The 9,689-nt window shown below is 48.6% G+C and overlaps 1 long non-coding RNA gene across 1 annotated transcript in view; it reads right to left on the bottom strand.

Annotated features, from left to right (window-relative positions):
- LOC108519085 (uncharacterized) overlaps positions 1-744 on the bottom strand; it is a 2,059-nt gene extending 1,315 nt beyond the window's left edge. The window contains exon 1 of the long non-coding RNA XR_001882518.1: positions 331-744. This is a non-coding gene — a long non-coding RNA (uncharacterized LOC108519085). The remainder of the gene's footprint in view (positions 1-330) is intronic.
- Positions 745-9,689: the final 8,945 nt, after the last annotated feature.

Below are 9,689 nucleotides of genomic sequence, written 5' to 3' on the forward strand. Positions count from 1 at the left end.
CCACCCCCACCTCCTACCATCTCCTTCCCCTCTAACCCCCACTGTGACCCTCTGCCCAGGAGAACTCTTCTGGGCAGGATGGCCCTGCCAGCATCTCAAGGACATGGGATGGGGCAGGAATCCCCAGCTTGGCCTGAGTCCTTCTCTGCCATAGACAGCAGGTTGTTAGATAATTGCCTCTGTCCCTTATCTCATTCTCACTCTTTATTACTTCCCTGGGGAGATGCTGCAACCACAGCCTCTCTGCAAATAAAGCTAGCCTCCTGGCTGCAAACACAGGCTGAGGGACCACGACTGGGGGAGGAGTGTGAACTGAAGGGGAGAATATACCTTCAGGTGGCAGGGACACCCTGTCCCTCAGCTCAGGGCATGCTGATAGGTTCTGGGAGGCTCCTGGAAGCACACCCAATGCTTTGCAAAGAAAGCACTGGATCCAGAGAAGAAAGAATCTGGCCATGGGCTCTGCCCAGACTAGCACTTAACCCCTTTGGGTTCCAGGTTCTGTGTGCATGAGATGAGGACAGCGATGCTCTCCCATGATGACCAAAGCAGCTTGAAACTGGGAGGCATTGATTGTTTTGCCTCTGTTCTCGTGGCAGTCTCTGTTTTAAAAACAGCTTTATTGGCATACATTTGTGCACGTTTAAAGGGTGCAATTTGGCAAGTTTTGACATATGTATACACCTGTGAAGCCATCACCACAATCAAAACAGTGAGCACACACCCCTCACCTCCCAAAACTTCCTCTTGCGCCTTTGCAATTGCTTCCTCTCTCCTCGTTCCTCCCTCTCCATCCCCAGGCAACCATAAACCTGCTTTCAGCCACTGCAGATTCATTTGCATGTCCTAGAATGTTATATAAATGGAATTATCCAGAATGTATTCTTTTTGTCTGGCTTCTATTTTGAGATGCATCCATGTCATTGCATATATCAATAGTTCATTTATTTTTATTGCAAAGTAGTATCCCATTATGTGGATATACCACAACTTGTTTATTCATTTATCCATTGATAGATATTTGGGTTGTTTCCATTTTGGGGGTATTACAAATAAAGCTTCCATGAATATTCATGTACAAGTATCCAAACACTTTTATTTCTCTTGGGTAAGTACCTAGGAGTGGAATGGCTGAGTCATTTAGGAGGTATATGTTTCATTTTTAAAGAAACTGACAAATTGCTTTCCAAAGTGATTGTAGCATTTCACGTTCCCACCAGCAGTGTATGAGAGTTCTGCCTGGTGTGGGGGCACATGCCTGTAATCCTAGCACTTTGGGAGGCCAAGGTGGGTGGATCACCTGAGGTTAGGAGTTCGAGACCAGCCTGGCTAACATGGTGAAAACCCGTTTATACTAAAAATACAAATAATTAACTGGGTGTGGTGGCATGCAACTGTAATCCCAGCTACTCGGGAGGCTGAAGCAGGAGAATCACTTGAATCTGGGAGGCTGAGGTTGCAGTGAGCTGAGATCACACCATTGCACTCCAGCTTGGGCAACAAGAGTAAAACTCTATCAAAAAAAAGAAGGAAGGAAGGAAGGAAGGAAGGAAGGAAGGAAGGAAGGAGAAAGAAGAAAGAAGAAAGAAGAAAGAAGAAAGAAGAAAGAAAGAAAGAAAGAAAGAAAGAAAGAAAGAAAGAAAGAAAGAAAGAAAGAAAGAAAGAAAAAAGAAAAAGAAAATACCACTGGGACTGGGCATGGTGGCTCACACCTGTAACCCTAGCACTTTGGGAGGTCAAGGAAGGAGGATTGCTTGAGCCGAGGAGTTTGAGACCAACCTGGGCAACATGGAGAGACATCATCTCTAAAAAAATTTTTTAAAAATTAAAATAGAAAAGAAAATACCAGTAGACATAAAGAAAAATTTTTTAACACCCATAAACCTACCACCTTAAACAACTATTGTTAATATGATGTGTGTCTTCAGACATTTTTCATGTACATAGGAAGTTGTACCATACATGTCTTCTCCATTTATGTATCATGAATATTTTACCGTGTTGTTACATTTCTTTTTGTTTTTTGAGGTGAAGTCTCACTGTCACCCAAGCTGGAGTGTAGTGGTGTGATCTCGGCTCACTGCAACCTCTGTCTCCTGGGTTCAAGTGATTCTCCCGTCTCAGCCTCCCAAGTAGCTGGGATTACAGGTGCCCGCCACCACCCCTGGCTAATTTTTGTATTTTTAGTACAGACAGCATTTCACCATGTTAGCTAGGCTGGTCTCGAATTCCAGACCTCAGGAGATCTACCCGCCTTGGCCTCCCAAAGTGCTCAGATTACAGGCATGAGCCATTGCGTCTGGCCATGTTGCTATATTTCTAGAGCATCAGTCCAAATGGTTGTATAATACTCCATTGTGTGTGTGAATTAGTTGATCCCCAGTAGAATGGATAGCTGGATGTTTTCCATTTGGGGGCTTTCATAAACATTGCCATAAGGAACTTTTATTTTTCATTGTATTTTATTATTTTGGAGACAGAGTGTCTGTCACCCCAGGCTGGAATGCAGTGCTATGATCTCGGCTCACTGTAACCTCTACCTCCTGGATTCAAGTGATTCTCATGCCTCAGCCTCCCAAGTAGCTGAGACCACAGGTGTGTGCCACCACACTGGCTAATTTTTTTTTTTTTCATTTTTAGTAGAGACAGGGTTTTGCCATGTTGTCCAGGCTGGTCTTGAACTCCTGAGCTCAAGCAATCCACCCGCCTCGGCCTCCCTAGCACCTCCCAAAGTGCTAGGATTACAGGTGTGAGCCACCACACCCAGTCTGAACATCTTTATATACTCATATTTGCATCCTTGATGAATGTCTGGGTTCGAGGGCATGCACATTTTAAGACTTTTAAATTAATATTGCTGACATATTTTGGTCACTTTTAAAATCTGAGTGTTTTGGCCTGGATTAGTGATATCAACACATTAACCACCCCCCTCTCTTCCTTACACCACATGAAGAAGCCAAAACTTTTCATTCATTCATTCATTCAATCAATCAACCCTCCATATCATCATTACCATCCTTTTCATCTTCCTCCTTTCTGCTTCCTCCAAGGCCCTGGCCAAGAGAGACCCTGCCTTCCTCTGAAGCAGTCTCACCAACTGCCTCAGAGCTCTCTGAAGTTTCCCCAGGCACTAGAGAGCAAGCTCTGTGAGAAGAGGGGCCCTGCCTGTGTTGTTTGTCACTGCATCTCCAACACCAGACACTGGGCCTGGCACCTAGTGAGTGCTCAAATAATTAGTTGTTGAATGAATACATGAATGAGTGAAATACTAAATGGTCATTGAACTAGACTGAGTATTCTCCCAAGTCAGTAATGGGGGGCTTCTGCTTGTGGGGCCCACTCTTATTGCAGAAGGACATCCCAAACACTTGCTCCTCTGCACACAGTTCTAACTGGCAGATGAGAAAACTGAGGCCCAAAATGTTTAAGAACTATATTCAAGGTTGCACAGTGAGCTCTGCTCAGAGAAGCACTTGCGTCCCCACGCCCCTTTCCCAGGACTAGGTTTTCTTTCTTAGTTAGGAGGTGAGGTTGGGCTTGGAGGTCCTGGAGTGTGTGTTTGTTGTTTTGTTTGTTTGTTTGAGACAGAGTCTTGCTCTGTTGCCCAGGCTGGAGTGCAGTGGTGCAATCTCAGTTCACTGCAACCTCCACCTCCCAGGTTCAAGAGATTCTCCCACCTCAGCCTCCCAAGTAGCTGGAGAACTACAGGCATGCACAACGACACCTGACTAATTTTTGTATTTTTAGTAGAGAGGGAGTTTCACCATGTTGGCCAGGCTGGTCTCGAACTCCTCAAGTGATCTGCCCACCTCAGCCTCCCAAAATGCTGGGATTACAGGTGTGAGCCACCACACCCACCCCCACCCCGCATCCGGAGTTTGTTGTATGCATCTTTTGTTCTTCCTTTCTGCTATCAGCAAGGCTATGAGGGACACAAGGTCACCTCCTGAGGACCTTTCCGGCCCTGTGATTCTGGGACAAATGCACTTGAGGCTCGGCTCCCCACTTTTGTAAAAATTCTCTGGCCTCTCAGTATCATTGTTCTGTGCCTACTGTGGCATTTATTATTTATTAGCACTCAATGCCTCAGGAGGAAGATCTCTCACTGGGATCTCAGGATGAGGTAGCTGCAACACCCAGGGAGGTCCAGGCTTAAGCTAGGGATTTATCTACCCACTGGCCCTGAACCACTTATCCTGGAGCTGGGAGCCAAGGGGACTGATAGGAGAGGGAGGCTGTGGATTCTTCTAAGCCCCTTCATCAGGGATATGACAGCAGCTGGAGGCCTCTGAGATCCTCCATGCTGGGAAGGCTCCCTGGTTCTGAGGCCAATTCAGTAGCCTTTGCTGTCCTCAAAACCTCCTGTTCAGGCACAGACCTACTCCAGAATGTGTAGACACCACCCCACTGCTTACATTTGGGACCAAGTGCTTTTTATCATGTGACTTCCACCAGGAAAGCCGGGATATGGGTAAGGTCACTGCTACATGAGAGATGAGGAACAGGTGTTTTTGGATGCCCTTCTGTGATGGGAGCGGGTCTCACAGGCAGAAGCCCTCCCCTTATGACTAGCAATTGAAGTAAGGCCATCCCTGAGAAACTGCCTTTGAGCTTGATGCAGGGAATGACCTAGATTTTCTTGTTTATTTTAAAGAGCTTGGGAGGAAACGTCCACGGAGATGTGGGAGACAGGGGCATTGAATCAGGAGCCACCATTTCAGCAAATAAAGGGATCTCTGAGGTAATCAAGTCCAAATCTTCTGCACCATCACTCCCACCATTTTACTTTTTTTTTTTTTTTTTTTTTTTTTTTTGAGATAGAGTCTCGTTCTGTCACCCAGGCTAGAGTGCAGTGGTGAGATCACAGCTCACTGCAGCCTCCACTTCCTGGGATTAATTGATCCTCCTCCTTCAGCCCCCTGAGTAGCTGGGGCTACAGGCATGTGCCATCATGCCTAGCTATTTTTTTTCTATTTTTTGTAGAGATGGGAATCTCACTATGTTGCCCAGGCTGGTCTTGAGCTCCTGGGCTCAAGGGATCCTCTGTGTTAGCCTCCCAAAGTGCTGGAATTACAGGCATGAGTCACTGTGCCTAGTCACTGCCATAATTTTAAAAAGAGAAAATTGAGGCCGATATAGGTGAATTGGCCTGTCCAAGTTCACCCAGTCAGCAAGAGGTAAAGCTAATACGATGTTTACAAAATGATGTAAAAAGGTGGGAATGCACTCCTTCATGGAGCAAACTGGGTCTTAAAATCATAAAAATATTGTGAGGGACATGATGGAGGAGACACATGACTCCACCTCCAGTTTCTCAGAGGTGAAAAATGTCTGACTATTGGAAACATGATAAAGCTCCATACATTTTTGAGAAACAAAGCCATGATTCTAATTAATCTGTCGCTATCTGAAATTTTCAAAAGTTTAAACAGCTAGAAAAAAAAAAGTGAGATGTTAAAACTATAACCCCTGGGAGTTGTTAGATAAGAGTCACCAAACCAGTACCCAGCTTTCCTTCGCAGAAGGTGTTAGTTCAGGACCACGGACAGCAGCCTGCGAAACTTGAGCACTGCATTCCGCCCACACTGGAGCAAACCCACTTGCTCCATCGCTTGACCTACTTGAGCATCGCTTGACCTACTCATCTTTACATGAAGAGCCAATGTGAGTACTATTCACAGGGTGAAACACAGGCAGGAGATCCAGAAAGGACCCCCCGTCATCCCCATCAAACACCTCCCAACCAGTCTCCTACCTTGTGAAAAATGCCATTGTCCTCATATTTGGGTTAAGCTATTTTTCACCTCCATGAAAAAAAAAATAGGTCATATTCCCATGGATGTAGGGTCTGGGATGGTTTGAAGAAATGTCCTTCCCCTAAAAAGGCTTGAAATCTAGTTGGGCAGATAAAAGATCTGCATAAGTGACAGGCGCGGTGGTTCATGCCTGTAATCCCAACACTTTGGGAGGCCAAGACAGGCAGATTACTTGAGCCTAGGAATTTGTGACCAGGCTGGGCAACATGAGGAAACCCTGCCTCTATGGAAAAATATAAAAATAAGCCGGGTGTGGTGGTACACACCTGTAGTCCCAGCTACCCCAAAGGCTGACGTGGGAGGATTGCTTGAGCCCAGAAGGCGGAGGTTGCAGTGGGCTGAGATCATGCCACTGCACTCCAACCTGGGTGACAGAGCCAGACTGGGTCTCAAAAAAAAAAAAAAAAAAAAAAAAAAAAAAAAAAGATATTCATACAAGGTAATCTACACAAAGAGAAAAACAGTATTTGGCAAGAGCCAAATAGTGGTGTTGAGGATGGTAAGTGCTACAAGATCTCAGCAGACAGTGATCTCCTGAGGTGGAAGGCATGCAGTGGAATTGAGCTGAGCCTTAATGTTTGGGGAAGATGAATGAGCAAGAGGAGAAGGCATTCCTGGCCAGGGCACATGTGGAAAGGTATGGAAGCAGAAACGTGCATGGCACATGCATATGCCACAGGGGAGGTGGGACCCCCCTATACTGGTGCAGCTGAGGCTGCATTGCTGATGAGGGGATGAGAGTGGGATAACAAGAGAGAAAGCCAAAGAAATATGAGAGGATCATTCTGAGGGTGTAAATTTCTAGTTTTTCTGGAAGATAAAAGTGGTTTGGTGCCATTGCCCCACCTGCATGGATCCCCCCATACAGCAGAGAAAATGACCAAGAATGCCTGACATGTGGCACCTCCTGTTGGGAGTGAGTTGGGGTGGGGGTGCTGAGCTTTGATCACAGGGATGAAGTCCTCATCATGGAATTCAGACACAGAAGGAAGAGAAGTCTTCTTGGGCAGGTGGATGAAGATGAAGACACCAGGTCAGTGCCTGGACTGAACTGGGTCCAGGTAAGGAGAAGGTCCATGATTAGGGCCCATCTGGTCCTGGCTTCTCTACTGGCCCTTTGCAGGTTGGGGATGCATGAGGAGAAATGGGTAACCAGACTGCTTAGTCTCTGACCTATGGGGATGAGGGCAGGGCCGAGAAACAGCCTGTCCTTTAGTGGGGAAGCTGCTTAGCCAACTGATTCTGAAACATCATTTGGCAGAAGACAAGGGGACTCAGCTCTGCCTTGCAGGCCCCACCATTAGGGAGTGCACTGTGCATCCTCTCTCCAGGCCAGAGCTCCCCAAAGACCTTTCTGTCTGTGCCTCTGACCGCCAACTGGGCTGGCTCTGGAGGGGCAGGGTCTGAGGGCTGAGGTCATGAGCTCACCCTTCGCTCCTCAGTGGAGAGCAGGAGCAGCACCCCTCAGTTCACCAGGGGCCCCCATCTCCTTTCCGGACTCTCCTTCAGGGGACACTAGACACGGCCATGGGCAGCTCAACCATCCTGAACGTTAGAGATCCTCGGCCACCTGAAAAACTACATCCCAAAGCTACAAGAAGAACAGGCAGGTGCTGCCACTGAGTCCACACACTCATCTGAGCCAAACCCTGTGTGATGCGCCTGATGCACAATAACTCCACAAGGCCTCACGAGAGCTCTAGGAGGTGGGCACTGATATCAACAGCCCCATTTTCCTGAGGAGAAAACAGTGGCTCTCCCAGAAGCTGTGCTGCCAAGTGCTTCTGATGCTGAGGCTTGCACGGTATGGCTGACTTAGTCAGCTGCAAATGGAGCCAGGTGAACCCAAGGCTGCAGCTGAGGACAGAGCCTGGGGGAGAGAGGGAAGGGAAGAGCTATGACATCCACCTGGGGACAGTCACAGGTGCTGAGCACCCTCAAGGGCCAGGAACTGTGCTGGGACTTCCTCTTCCGTTGCCAACACCGCTGAGCCAGCCCTGACATAGTAGCCACTGTTAAATGTTGGTGAGACCGAATCCTCTTAGTGAAATTTATAGAAATCACACAAGGGATTATTTGGGTCATTTTGTAAAAGAGGAAGCAGAGGCTCAGAAAAGTGATGTAATGTTTGCAAGGCCCCACAACGAGTATAGGAAGAGCCAGGGTTTAACCCAGGTTTCTCTGGCTCCAAAGTGCAGCTATTCCCACCATTCTTAGCTGCTTCTGCCACCCAGCAAAGACTTCTAGGGACAAAAACTACCTTGAAGTCACTGGGAGGTTCCTCCCTAGGAGGCCCTATAGGTCAACCATTTCGGAACCCACAAAGTTGAGGGGTTGGAGCCTGGGCAGGGGGTCCTCTGTTGTTCAGAGACTTAGCTACTGGGCCCATCTTAGAAGCACCTCTACTTTGACCTCCCTCTCCACCACAATGACTTATCTAAGCGGCCATGCCAGTGCCTCCCACGATCTTCCACCCTGGACCCAACCTGCAGCTTCCTATGTTCTGGTTTGCCTAATGTGAGTTTGAAGTTTGCACATCGCTAAGCAGTTCCCCCGAAGCGCCTTCTTTGTGGAGCTTCTGCAGTCCCATCTCTCAGGTGATCTCCCCTTGGAAGAAGAAGCCCTGACCCCGCGGTGTCACCCTAGAAGACATCATGTTCAAGAGGGATCAGCATGCCGTTGGACCCCGGGGAATATGGCCCTGGGAAGGAGAGGAGGCGGGGCACAGGCAGATGTATCTTGCCTCTCAGTGTGGGCCAGGCCCGCTCCTTCTTCCCAGCCTGCTGTGCCTCGTGCCCCAGCCAGCCTCGGTGTCCAGGGCTTGGTGTGCCTGGCATCCTCCCCCAACCTTTCCCAACACCCTCCTGGGCGGAAGCCTACCGAAGCCCTCCTACACCCACTGAGGAGGCCTGCAAACTGTTTTATTAGATTAAAGCAAACATCTGCTGAAGAAGAAAAGCAAAACCTTAATTGGAAGCCCCTGGGGATGTTTGCAGAGACAGATGGGAGAGGATATAATGAAATCACCTCGCTCTGGCCTCCATGCAGACCTCGCAGATAAGGCAACATTGCCAGGCAACAGGACTTTTCCACCTGGAGGCCTGATAAGGGGCTTGGGGGAGCTGCGTGTTTGGAAAATATGATTTTGTAAGTGGGACAAGGGTGTATTGACTCTGCTGTTCCATGGCCTGGGCCCCAACATCAGATAAGCAGCTGCCACTTTCCCTGGGGCACAGGCAGGACCCCCTGGCAGGAACCACTCACATGGAGAAGTCCTGAGCCTCAGCCAGGGGAGCAGCTTACCAAAGGGGACACTTCTGGCTACCAGGGGCCGGTGGTGGCAATGGCTTTCTCTTTTCCTCTCCTAGACTCTGATTCAGGCCTCCTGGGATGGAGTTGGGTGCTAGGGCTGCTGGGAGCTTGCTGGATTGGAGGGCCCATCCATAGGATGCATTGCAGACCCAATGCCTCACGCTCTCCCCACCCATCTTCTCCCAGTGACTCCCGCCCCTCTCAGAGTAAAAATCAAAGACCCTGCCAAAGCCCACTAAGCCCTGCACGATGCAAGCCCACACCGCCACATCTCCTACCACCCTGGCCTCGCTCTCTCCCAGCCACCTTGGTCTTCTTGCTCTTTCTCAAGCTTGCCAGGCATGTTCCTGCCCCAGGGCCTTTGCACTGGCTGTTCACTCTGCCTGGAAAGTTCTTTCTCCATATACCTACATGGTTCGCTCCCTGGACCCCTTCAAGTCCTCACTCAAGTTGCTGTCTTAATGAGGCCTAACTTGGCCACTTATTTAGTGAGGCCCACACCCTCCCACTCTGGTATTTTACAGCCATCACCACCTTTTATCCCACTCTAGACTGCAC

Source organism: Rhinopithecus bieti, unplaced genomic scaffold, assembly GCF_001698545.2.
Source record: "Rhinopithecus bieti isolate Rb0 unplaced genomic scaffold, ASM169854v2 scaffold_41913, whole genome shotgun sequence".
NCBI classification, from domain to species: Eukaryota; Metazoa; Chordata; class Mammalia; order Primates; family Cercopithecidae; genus Rhinopithecus; species Rhinopithecus bieti.